Here is a 13412-nt window from a genome sequence, read left to right on the forward strand (position 1 = left end):
TACCTATCATGTGTTCGTTGGGAATGGAACCCACAACCTTTTGTGCTGCTAACGCAATGCTCTACCACTGAGCCACAGGAACACATAAACACAATACATTGGTTTTGTGAGTGGTTGCAAGGGTACTCTAAAATAAAGAATGTTTTAAAGCACATTGCCAATTGGTTTCTAAGCTGTTTTGGGTAGTTAAAAGGTGGTTTCTTAATGGCCAAAGCCTAAAGTGCTCACTCCCAAGTCTCTGTGACTATTCTGGTCTCAACACATGACTCCAATTAGCTTGTTTTCTCATCTGTCTAGTGGAATTGACTATTAAAGTCTATAAAAATATGGTTAATTGAAAAAAAAAAATTAACACTGGACAAGTTATCAGGGTTTAAAGCATGAGGTTAGCTTATTTCTTCTTCTAACCCCAAATGTGAACTTTAGCATAGTGTTGCCTGCCTCAACACCCTAATATGAATCTCCAAAAGGAATAAACTGATATATTTGACATCTAAAAGCTGCTGAATTTAGTATAATTTGACCCGGATTCTGAATGTCTAAATTCAGTGCTCTCTGTTTAAGTAGGCCAGCAGCAAAAGAGAAGATTAGAAACATTTCTCGGAACCTGCAGACCTGTTCTATCAAGTTCTTTGTCATTATTTAATTAAGAAAATAACATTAATTTACAAGCATTCAAAAGCACTTTAGTTTCATCAGCCTGAATAAATGAGACAGGCATTAGATTTAAAAGCAAGATCAGCTAAAAATGGATCTTAGCCAACCACACCTCGAGCTGAGCTCCTCATCTATTCAATCCATGTCAACTCTAAAGCCACTGCAGAGAAAGAAGCAGCACCTTCCAATCAATCAAACTCAACCGCACAAGAACAAACACACCTGAGAGGAAGCAAAGTCTACAGCACAAAGAACTCACGACATAATACTGTTGGTAAACCCTTCATCATAACAAAAAGCCAGTCTAAAATAACCCAGCACTTTAACACAGCATTGACTTTTACAGTCTTACTGTGCAGCGTTTTCAGATAAGACCGACTTGGCAATGAAGTGAGCCACAGCATATAAATCACTCAGAAAAAGGCCAGAGGCATCGCCCAAAAGGGAAAGGGAAGAGAATGTAGGGAAATATGCTAGTGCCGGTGTTACATGGAAATTAATATCCAAATTTTGAAACATGGAAAATGTTCTACTTCTGTCTGGGAAATGACGCTCTGTGTGTCATGTCTAGGAACGCATGAGTCACATTCACATGCATGTCCCTGACTTATGCCAAAGAAGTCACAGATTTACGTTTATCGCTTGTTCATTACTGGAACAGCAAAACCAAAATATGAACCTCCAAGGTCCGTGTACGTTTTGATAGTTTGTTTTCCAATTTGAAATGAAATAAGCAGAAACGAGAAAACGGCCCCTTTATTCGTTTTTCGTTTTTTTGAAAAAAACGAAAAACGAGATTTCGGCTTGATTTTTCGTTTTTTAGTTCAGAGGCATAAAACGAATAAATGACTTCAAAATTCGTTTTCCACATGTGGACGGTCCTAAGACGCCCCCTTCCGCCGATTGGTCAAGCAAATCTGAGCACGTGACGTCATCAGTTGTCGCTCAGGTCTGTTCAACAAAATAATAGTCCTCTAACGTTACTATGGCTACCGATTCTTAAACTGTGCAGGGCAGGTCCTGTTGGGCTTTCTTCTGTGCAACTTTACGCGTTTCACAGAAATCTTTACATCAGAAATATTAAATATTAGTCTGCCACCAGCCCGTTTTAATTAGCGGTGCGGAGTTAAATCTGTGTGGTGAAGCTGCGCTAGACAGCGCCGAGCGGGAGAGGATCAATGACCAGTGTTCGGTCAGCAGTCAGAACTTGGTACCGATGATGATGAAATACATTTTTACTGAAAATGACCCGCGAGTATGATTGACAGGACGATAGCGGAGACAATTAAAAGCGCAATATAACGTCTGTTAACAAAAAAAAAAAAAAAAATATGTATATATATATATATATATATATATATATATATATATATATATATATATATATATATATATATATATATAGAATTAATATATTATATAAAATATAAAAAATATATTAATATAAGCGAATTTGTCTTTGTTTTTAATAAAATAATTGTGAACCACAAACAGAGCCTTCGTTTTAAAGGGCGATTTCCAAATATATTTTATCTATTTGTTATAATATGGGTATTTTATGTCACCCGTCTTATTAGTTTGATTATAGTAGGCAATACGCGATTTTTTTTTTTTATTATTGTACTATTTTACTGTTGTTTTTTTAATTAACAATATATCATAACAAGTTAAAAAGATCAAAATCTACAGAAGAGATTAACAAATAACATTGGTGTTGTCATAAGTTAACTAATCAATGGGAAATTTTCCTCACCGGCACAACCCTATTCTTAATGTTGGCTACATGTTACAGATTTAATGTTGAGCACATAATGTTAAAGGCTTCTTAAATACCATCACATTCAGTTGAAGAGTCAAGAAGGATGTGTTAATTTATTCAATCTTTCATTAGTTGGTGACCCGGTGTTATTATAATAGCATAAATAAAAAAACACGTAATAGGCTATGTATGCCAATAGACAAAACACACTTGCTTTCCTTTAGATCACTTTACAGTGTGATGGAAATAAACTTTTCTTAAAGCGTGATGAGGTTTGGTAAAAAAACAAAAACAAAAAAAAAAATCAATCAATTGTGTTTTGAAATTTAAATCAACAACGTAAGAGGCTTCAGGCTGTCTGATGAACTCTGTATGAACCAACACCCAGCTTTGCAGTATAGGTGGCACAGAAACAGCATCTGACCTGGCTTTAGATGTACTTTACACACTGTCTATTGCAGCTCAAAGGAGGCTCTGTGAATTTACATTACAAATTCATTCTAAGAGGCTATTAAATGTGAAGTGACAACATGAAACACTACTTTTAATATATATATATATATATATATATATATATATATATATATATATAAAACGCCAGCAGTTGGTGGCAAGTCACCCTGATAATGATTAAATACCAATTTACTCATTAGGCTTTATACCATGAAAAAAAAAAAAAAAAAAAAATATATATATATATATATATATATATATGTGTGTGTGTGTGTGTGTGTGTGTGTGTGTGTGTGTAAAAGCAGGAAGTCCAGTCCTGGCTGTATAATCAAACAATAAAACGAGAAACAATGCATGCCATCAAGAACATTTTTTATTCCACAGGAACTTGATCCAGTTCACTTGTTAAAGGATACTCCACTTTAAAATAAATTCTGTCATCATATACTCGCTCTCATGTTTTTTCAATCCTTTATGAATTTCTTTCTTAAGCACGAATTCGAACAAGATCAATTAGTATTTTCAAAGCATTTTGGAACTCTTCTTGTTGGAAATTGACAACACGTTCATTTACATTTACATTTATTCATTTATCTGACGCTTTTATTCAAAGCGACTTACAATTGCTATATATTTCAGAGGTCGCACGCCTCTGGAGCAACTAGGGGTTAAGTGTCTTGCTCAGGGACACATTGGTGTCTCACAGTGGATTCAAACCCGGGTCTCTCACACCAAAGGCATGTGTCTTATCCACTGCACCAACACCACCCCCTCATCGTTAAAAAAGAGACGCAATGTCAGGACACTGCATAGAGAACTGCCTCTCCACAGCAACCTGGTCCTCTATTGACTGAAATGGATTCTGCCCAAAAGTTGAAACTGCTGTCAATGAAGATCTTGCTTCACGGTCATACCTGCCTGCAGCCTCCACTGCATTTGGCAAAAGATCCACAGACACTCTCTTTTGGCATCGTCCATGAGCCAAAACATTAGGAACCCCCTTTTCTAATAATAATAATAATAATAATTAGACAAAAGAATATGTATCTTATCAACATAATTTCAGTAATTTGATAAGGAAAGGGACTTTTAACAGATGATAGAAGGTAATTTACAAAATCGGAGGTATTCTTGACTCTGACACAGTCACGGCCTGTGGCATTTACATTGGCAGTCGATTGATTCAATTACATATGCCTGTACTCTGTAAGATTTACTGTGATAATTAACAGGGCCTATCTTGAAATAATATTTGCCAAAAGTGTTAGATTTTCCTGAATGCGCTGTAGAATAATTTACATCCAAAGATTTTCAACATTACAATTTTTAGAGGAAACGTTCTTGAACTAAAAATAGCAAAAGGGAGACAGACACATTAACTGTCATAAATGGTTAATGAAAAGGGTCAACTCCAGATACTGTACATCTAATTGGGTGTCAACTCTGTCAATTTTTTCTGTCATAAAATTTTGTGGTTACCATTGTGCTGAAGAGTATTGCTGTTAATTGCGATTTTCACTTTGATTGATCTCATGAGCAGGTGCATATGTGTTGAATGTGTCCATCCTGAGCAAGCATTAATGGAAATTGTATGTTAAGTCAATGTAACTCAATTAGGTTATAACGGCTTTCCCCTGTTTTATGTTTCAACGAACTGATTGAAGTAGGTCACAACGACGACATTAGAATTTCTATGTAGAATCAGGTAGAAATACCTCCTTAAAGCAACCAGATTTAAGATCCACTGCTGTAGAGGTCCAAGATTGTATGTAATAAACTAACTTCCTTAACTGTATGTAGCTGTTGTGCTAGTCTAATTGTTTTCCTTTTTTTCCTTTTAAATAAAAAGAATCACACAATTGAAAGAATATGGCCTGAAGTAAATAACAGAGTGAATTATCCAGTGAAAGGGGAACTGATGCAATTAGTGAACCAGGAGGAACTGGACATGGAAGATGACCTGAAACGTTATTGCGTGTCTGCACTATCTTGTCAGGATGCTACAGTTGGTCTTGACCGTGTGGTGCAGTCCTGGTATGCTCACCGGATTCCAGGTAAAACAAAGTTTTAGTGTGAATTATGTAATAGGCATGTGCAAGTATCAACATTTCATATCACAGTAATTACTTAAGGTTCAAGTTTTTTAATAGTATTGCAATAAAGAACAGGGTTTAAAAAAAATTGCTTTGTTAATGACAAGTTTCAATTTTTGTGATGTATATTAAAATATCATGCAATATGGCAAAAAAAAAGTATAAGTTTCAGATTTAAGAAACAAAATTAACCTAAATAAGCTAAATGCTAATTTAAATAACCCTAATGCAAACATTAAATGAAAACAACACTTGTAAAAAATATAAAATTGTGGTTGCTTGCCCATTTATGATCAATCAGATCAGCCACAAGCTAATACATTTCAGCAAATAATTTATTATCAAAGCAAGGGAATATTCTAAAATGCTTACAGTTTTTTTTTCAACTTCTTACACACAAATTATTACTTGTCACACAATTTCTAAAACCAATTTCTAAAGACACTCAGACAACAGAACCACACACTAAATCTGCAAAACCCTACACAAATGTTTGGCCTTTTACTCAGTTTTCAATTTCGTTAAACACTTTTTGCAAAACACAACACACAATTTTCTATACAACACACAAAAATCTGACAGGAAGTTTCTTGATTTCCTTTTATAAACACAACCAATCAAAATGCCACACTAATTCATCAGTGCCTCACACTAACTCCTCACATGTGCAAACACTTGTTCCTTTACTTAACAGCAACCAATCATAACTTTAGTAGTGGTCTATAAATAGGCCAAAGGTCAAGTAATAGCTTTTGGATAATGGATGCAAACACTGCAGACAGAGTAAGAGGAGTTGGAGGGAGAGCCAGAGGACGAGTTCGACTAAGAGGAGGAAGGGGAGGAAGAGGATGAGTCAGAAATGGAAACAAGGCTACAGTAGTCGATCATGTGATAAACCATGGTTTAACAATGAGAGAGGCTGGACTGAGAGTAGAAAGAAATTCATAAAGGATTGAAAAAACATGAGAGCGAGTATATGATGACAGAATTTATTTTAAAGTGGAGTATCCTTTAACAAGTGAACTGGATCAAGTTCCTGTGGAATAAAAAATGTTCTTGATGGCATGCATTGTTTCTCGTTTTATTGTTTGATTATACAGCCAGGACTGGACTTCCTGCTTTTACACACACACACACACACACACACACACACACACACACACACACATATATATATATATATATATATATATATTTTTTTTTTTTTTTTTTTTTCATGGTATAAAGCCTAATGAGTAAATTGGTATTTAATCATTATCAGGGTGACTTGCCACCAACTGCTGGCGTTTTATATATATATATATATATATATATATATATATATATTAAAAGTAGTGTTTCATGTTGTCACTTCACATTTAATAGCCTCTTAGAATGAATTTGTAATGTAAATTCACAGAGCCTCCTTTGAGCTGCAATAGACAGTGTGTAAAGTACATCTAAATGCCAGGTCAGATGCTGTTTCTGTGCCACCTATACTGCAAAGCTGGGTGTTGGTTCATACAGAGTTCATCAGACAGCCTGAAGCCTCTTACGTTGTTGATTTAAATTTCAAAACACAATTCGACATTTGCTCGCAATGTTTTTTTTTTTTTTTTTTACCAAACCTCATCATTTTGCAGGACAATTGTCTATTACATTATACAACATATAAAGAAGGCTGCCAATAAAGCTGTGGTGATATACAACACGCTTTAAGAAAAGTTTATTTCCATCACACTGTAAAGTGATCTAGAGGAAAAACAGATGTGTTTTGCCTATTTTGCCTTATGACAACACCAATGTTATTTGTTAATCTCTTCTGCAGATTTTGATCTTTTTAAGTTGTTATGATATATTGTTAATTAAAAAACAACAGTAAAATAGTACAATAAAAAATTTAAAAAAATCGCGTATAGCCTACTATATTCAAACTAATAAGACGGGTGACATAAAATACCCATATTATAACAAATAAATAAAATATATTTGGAAATCGCCCTTTAAAACGAAGGCTCGGTTTGTGGTTCACAATTATTTTCTTAAAACCAAAGACAAAGTCACTTATATTAATATACATATAGGCTATATATATATATATATATATATATATATATATATATATATATATATATATATATATATATATATATATATATATATATATATATATATATATTTACAGACGTTATATTGCGCTTTTAATTGTCTCCGCTATCGTCCTGTCAATCATACTCGCGGGTCATTTTCAGTAAAAATGTATTTCATCATCATCGGTACCAAGTTCTGACTGCTGACCGAACACTGGTCATTGATCCTCTCCCGCTCGGCGCTGTCTAGCGCAGCTTCACCACACAGATTTAACTCCGCACCGCTAATTAAAACGGGCTGGTGGCAGACTAATATTTAATATTTCTGATGTAAAGATTTCTGTGAAACGCGTAAAGTTGCACAGAAGAAAGTCCAACAGGACCTGCCCTGCACAGTTTAAGAATCGGTAGCCATAGTAACGTTAGAGGACTATTATTTTGTTGAACAGACCTGAGCGACACGACAACTGATGACGCCACGTGCTCAGATTTGCTTGACCAATCGGCGGAAGGGGGCGTCTTAGGACCGCCCACATGTGGAAAACGAATTTTGAAGTCATTTATTCGTTTTATGCCTGTGAACTAAATCACGAAAATCAAGCCGAAATCTCGTTTTTCGTGTTTTCAAAAAAACGAAAAAACGAATAAAGGGTCCGTTTTCTTGTTTCTGCTTATTTCATTTCAAATTGGAAAACAAACTATCAAAACGTACACGGACCCTCCAAGTTAACCGGTGTCTGATGTCTTCAGGGAAAATAAGACTAGTGACAGTTTCATATTACTACAGAGTAAAGTGTGAACAACTTGAATGCCACACACTGATGAGAAGGCACACAACCCAGACCCAAGATCCTGCCAAACTGATCTGCCATATTAAATTTGTGAACATTCATTCCCAACCATGCGAGCTCTGCCAAGTTTTGGAGGAATGTTTTGACCCATTGTTGATCTGGCAAGCAGTTCAGCAAGATTTCCGTTGGCGATTAACATTTGAGGAAACTTTGCTCAAAACTCCCACGGAAACGGTAAATAGGAAAGGTTAGCGTTCTACCCTAAAGCTAAAAGGTGAGGTTCTTGACCCAATCAGGGAGGATATGTGTTAGCAAATCCTTTCATTTCAACTGCAGTTGCTCTTTTTTTCTTATGGCCATCAATGGAGAATGATGCTTTAGGAAACAGACGGTGTAGCTTCTACATCTACCAGTAGGGTTAATGAAACAATGCAAAACCTTGACCCTGTGGACTCCAACAGCATCGCCACTTTTGGCAACAAATAAAAGCAACTCAAAATGTAAAATGCTGTGCATCATTAAAAGCACTTAGTGTGTAATAACATCATAAGACGTTTGGTGGTAACACCCTAATGAGATCCAGCTTTTGCTGCTGGCATCTATTTGCATGCAATGCTGTTTTCAAACCCTCAACATCTGCCCTGGACATTTCAGACTCCCTATCCATTCTCCAAATTCGACCACATTTCCTGTCTTGGCCGCCTGCTATTCATTCACTTCAACAAACATTTACAAGTCTTCTCTGCTGAGCTCTGAATGGGAATCTGGAGTTGGACAGCACTGGGGGAAGAGAACAAAAGATACTGTCCTCGAGCCTCTGCCCTCAGGAGCCTGTTTGAGACCATACAAATATTTATGAAACATAAGAAGTATTGTGATGTCATCATGACATCATGAGGAAATGGCTGGGGTCTAAATAAATGTCCTCCACCAGGCGTAGCACTTTGGCAGGAATACAGGAAACAGACCAGACCAGCATGCTCATTTTTCATTTGCAATGGGATCGAGCAGTGTAACATCTTGCCTAACATCCATTTGTGATCAGCGGCAATCAATCAATCAATAAATAGAATGTTCAAAAATACAGGTGATGATTTGTATTAGAATTATTAATTGATGAATTAATTTATTCTTGATTTTTAGAAGCACTAATCACTATCAGAGAAGCAAACACATGGAGAAATATGGGCACGGCAGAAAAAAAAAATGTTTGAGAGACAAAACAGAAGGACAGAAGACAAGGGAAATGTGTGGTGGAGTATGCAGATAAAGCTGATGGACACGACCACCTGTGTTCCTGGATCAAATTCAGCGCCCAGCTGTTCCTTGACTTGAGTCTGGTGGCAGTAAAGTGCTGTGCTAAGGCCTTTTACAAGTCAAAGGGGGAAGAGTTGAGAAACCTTAAACCTTCTGACATCAATACACAGGACGACACAAGAAATTCAACTTGTATAAACAGCTAAAAACGAGGACGGCGGTCATAGATGTTCAAGGAGGGATGATATGGCTCACAATCAACAATAAAGCTCAACAAACATTTCCCATGCATGTGCCAGAAATCTGATGCTAAATGGGCTTTAAAGTCATGGCCTATTACAAATATTGTAATTCTCCCCAAGACTTGCAGTTGCCAGTCCTTTTGTCCTTGATGGTGCTCAAAGTTTATGTGGTGACCTTAAAGACCACCCTAGGTCAGTTTTAGGCGGTGACTCTAAAGACCACCTAAAACTGACCGTTAAAATCCTTGCAGCATTTCACTTTCCATTTCCTTATGGGGGGCTGTAAGACACTGAGCCTCAGAGCAATTGCGTCAGCTGATATGAGTGAGCCATAAATATCTTGGATGTAAGAGCCAAGCTTCAAACCAGACCGACTTCAGAGGTCTCCTAGAGCAGCCACTGCTACGCCTGCTAACAAGCCCTCCAAAAGCAAATAAATAGATATTGACAAACTTGTTAAAAAGACTCTGACAAGCTCTGATGATTAGGTCCACAGGCCAGAGACGCTGGGAATATGATGAGTAAACCCAGTATTGTTTTTAACGCAATAGTTCTGCCAAAAGTGAAAGTTATTGCCAAAAGTGAAAGTTATATCATTGTTTACTTACTCCTATGTTTTAACTAGGGCCGGGACTTTAACGCGTTAATTGAGATTAATTAATTACACAAAAAATAACGCGTTAACTAAGATTAATTAATTACACAAAAAAAATTCCCGCATTTTTAATAACTTATTTTTGCACCGCGGAACGTTTCTCACTGGATTTGTTTCGGCGGACCGATTATACTGAAGCACCAACTAGCGTTCGCACATCACCGCAGCACACATCGAGCCTCAAGTATCACCTAAACGCAAAACATATAGCAGCTAGCGTGGACTTTACACTTTATGTTGAACTATGTATTATTTTGTTGGTGCAACAGTTTATGTTGAACTCTTTATTGTTTTGGCCAAGGTTATTGAGAGTTGGACTTAGTATGTTATGGCCTCTGAAGCAACAGAGAGATGCTTTCTAATAGTCAGTGTTTCCAATGTTCTGAATGTAATTGACAGTATTGTGTTTTACTTAAAAAAAACTCTTTACAGAAGGTTCCAGCACCTATAAGCTTCCTGAATTTCTGAAATGTACTATTTCTAAATTGTTTCTAAATATGCTATTGCTACACTTCATGGCAAAAATTGCACTGGTCTGCTAGACTTGGTTGAACAAAAATAAACAATATTTTGTTGCTTAAGCTTATGTATTCAGTCATTATTCAATGGTATACTGTATATCCATGTGAAAAAAAATTACTTCTCACTGTTTTCAGGTCAAATATTTATATGCGATTAAAATGCGATTAATTTCGATTAATTAATTACAAAGCCTCTAATTAATTAGATTAATTTTTTTTAATCGAGTCCCGGCCCTAGTTTTAACCATATACTAAAATAACCATTTTTATTTTAACATAAAAGCAATTTTTTTTAAAGGATCTTCTTATGACAGTTCATGATAGTGAGCTATCACACTGAAAATGAACAACAAAAAAATATACCATATTCATGTGCTATATTCTAAGGGGAATAGTCAAAAATGTGCAACAGTGACGTGCCATTTAAAAAAAATCTGAATATGAACTTCTGGAGTCAATAATTACACTTTCTTGACAGCCATTGTAATCTTGAAAAAAATTAATAAAAAAAAAATAAAAATAATATATATATATATATATATATATGTGTATATATGATATGGTGCAAAAAGTCAAACTTCAGAGGCATGTCATCAATAAGCTTTAATGGAATGTAAATGTACATCCAAGCTTAGCTGCAGGAATCTGCGAGGGCAATGGACAAGAACATTGGTGCAGGCTTAGTAACAATTACCCTTGTATTGTTGTCTATATACAATAAACATTATAGTGCTGTCAAAATTAATGCTGTCAAGCGATAATTTATTAAAAAGTCTCGCTACCAAACTACCTACAGTATCTTAATTTGTGGAGGAGGAAGAGGAAGCACCCATTTGGTAAATGAGCCAGTGAGAAATAATAACTTTTAAGTAGGGTCCAGTGCCTTTTCGATATTTTTAAAATGGTACTGGTGCCTAAACGGTGCCTGAACCGATACTTAAAAAAAAAAGAACCTCAAAAAAACTATGGATAACTTTACAAATATTAAAAATACATCCATAGCTTTCACCTTGGATGCTCTCATTTCCCAAGTTGTGCTTCCCTTTACTCTAAGGCTAATAAATGTATTGCACAATCTGGGTCATTATTTAATACAAAAGCACACATAATGTTTCTACTGTATCTGTCACTCACTCTGATATTTAGTTAAGATGAGTGTTGTCTGTCACTGTCTTTAATATATATATATATAAGAGAGAGAGAGAGAGAGAGAGAGAGAGAGAGAGAGAGAGAGAGAGAGAGAGAGCGAGCAAGGATACTGTAAATTAAATTGATCAAAAAAAAGAAAAAAAAAAAGATTTCCTTATAAACTCTTAATTTATCAAAGTCTCCTAAAAATCATGTGGGTTTCTTTCCACCAAAACAATATTGAGCAGTATCAGCACTGATGATAATAAGGAATGCTTCTTTAGCATCAAATATAATAAGATCATGTGACACTGAAGACCAAAGTCTTCCGTTTTTTCATCACAGGAATAAATAACATTTTTAAAAAATATTAAAATAGTAAATTTATTTATATAGTAAGTTTTTGCATGTAATACATAAAGCATTAAACATAAAACACTTCCTTTTGAACCAAGTCGTCAGCATTTAAGGTCTGTTTTTCTACAAGAAAATAAATTGGATTAAGTCAACTTTTAAAAGCACACTAGCATGCAGATGGCCTAAAAGTGAACAGATAATGACTACAAGCCACGAAACTCCAAATTTAATTGTATGAGGTCTCTAACCTCCAGAGTAAAATACACAAAGTAATGTCTTCATCAAGAACACAGACCGGCCTCAGTTTGGCTTAACGTCAAAAAGCTGGAGTCCCCAGGAACAAATCACAAAAAAAAAAAAAAAAAAAAAAAAACACTCAAACTGTGCTCTAATCTTCTAAAGATTACATCATATATAATTTTCTAATTGCAGTTGAGTTTAATTTCAGCTGAATGGCATGTTGCCTGCTAATGCAAACCAGATGGACATCCACTGATGCAAATACAAAATCACAACACTTGTACTGAAATGATTATGGATTTCATAGCTAGTACACACAGATCCATCCATCTCGATGCGTGTCATCTGTAGGTTTCACTTTCATTGATTTCATCAGGAAAATGTTCCCTTGAGGTCCAAGAACCATCTGGTTTTGGGAATGATTTGAGACATTAATGGATAGCACAAAAGCAGACAAAGGGCCACTCTGTTGCCAGGAATAGGAAAGCAGCGTTAAAATCCCAGGAATGCTGAAGAAATGTGCCGATGTGTGCAACCGAAAGAAAACAGGAGGAGGAGGAGGAGGTGGTGAAGGAAAGGAGGAATCAAGGAAAATGCTCTGAGAAATATTAAGGCCAATCCAGCTTCCAACTACCATCAGCTGATGAAATGAACCCCTACTTATGACATAGGAAAAACACAAATCACTAATGCTGCTAGACTGAATTAGTAATAGGAGACTGGAATGGTTTTTTTGTGCATTATGTGGTTTCTAGGATGTTACTAGGTGGTTACTTAATGGTCCTTAAACTCCAAAGAGGCCAAACCAAAGACAGTTGTTGTTACAAACGTTGCACCTATGATTCATCTTCAAAACACACAATTTTCATGTTTAGATGATCTATCCCCAATCCCAATTGGATTTATGTGCATATTTAGACAAAAGTAATTAATCAGATCCTCATATTTCATGCCTGTATAGCGCAAACGATGCAGGATGTTACATGACAAAGTTTAAAACACAAGATTAGTGGTGTGTTCAAATCCTTAGTGAGCACCAGCACCACTAATTATTATGTATAACAGCAAACGTTCAAGCAGTCCCTATAAATAAACCACTGTTCCATTTCATCACTCTCCTGTTTGAATGGCCCGTCTTATGCGCCTAAGCCCATAAAACCTCACTCTTTAACCTCTTTGTTCTCCCACTG

General features: G+C 35.8%; 1 protein-coding gene across 3 annotated transcripts in view; it reads right to left on the reverse strand.

Moving 5' to 3' along the window:
• The window catches only part of LOC127971573 (PDZ and LIM domain protein 7), a 42969-nt gene that overhangs the window by 24403 nt on the left and 5154 nt on the right, over positions 1 to 13412 (reverse strand). The window lies entirely within an intron of this gene.

The sequence above is a fragment of the Carassius gibelio genome, chromosome B14 (assembly GCF_023724105.1).
Source record: "Carassius gibelio isolate Cgi1373 ecotype wild population from Czech Republic chromosome B14, carGib1.2-hapl.c, whole genome shotgun sequence".
In the NCBI taxonomy this organism is placed as follows: Eukaryota; Metazoa; Chordata; class Actinopteri; order Cypriniformes; family Cyprinidae; genus Carassius; species Carassius gibelio.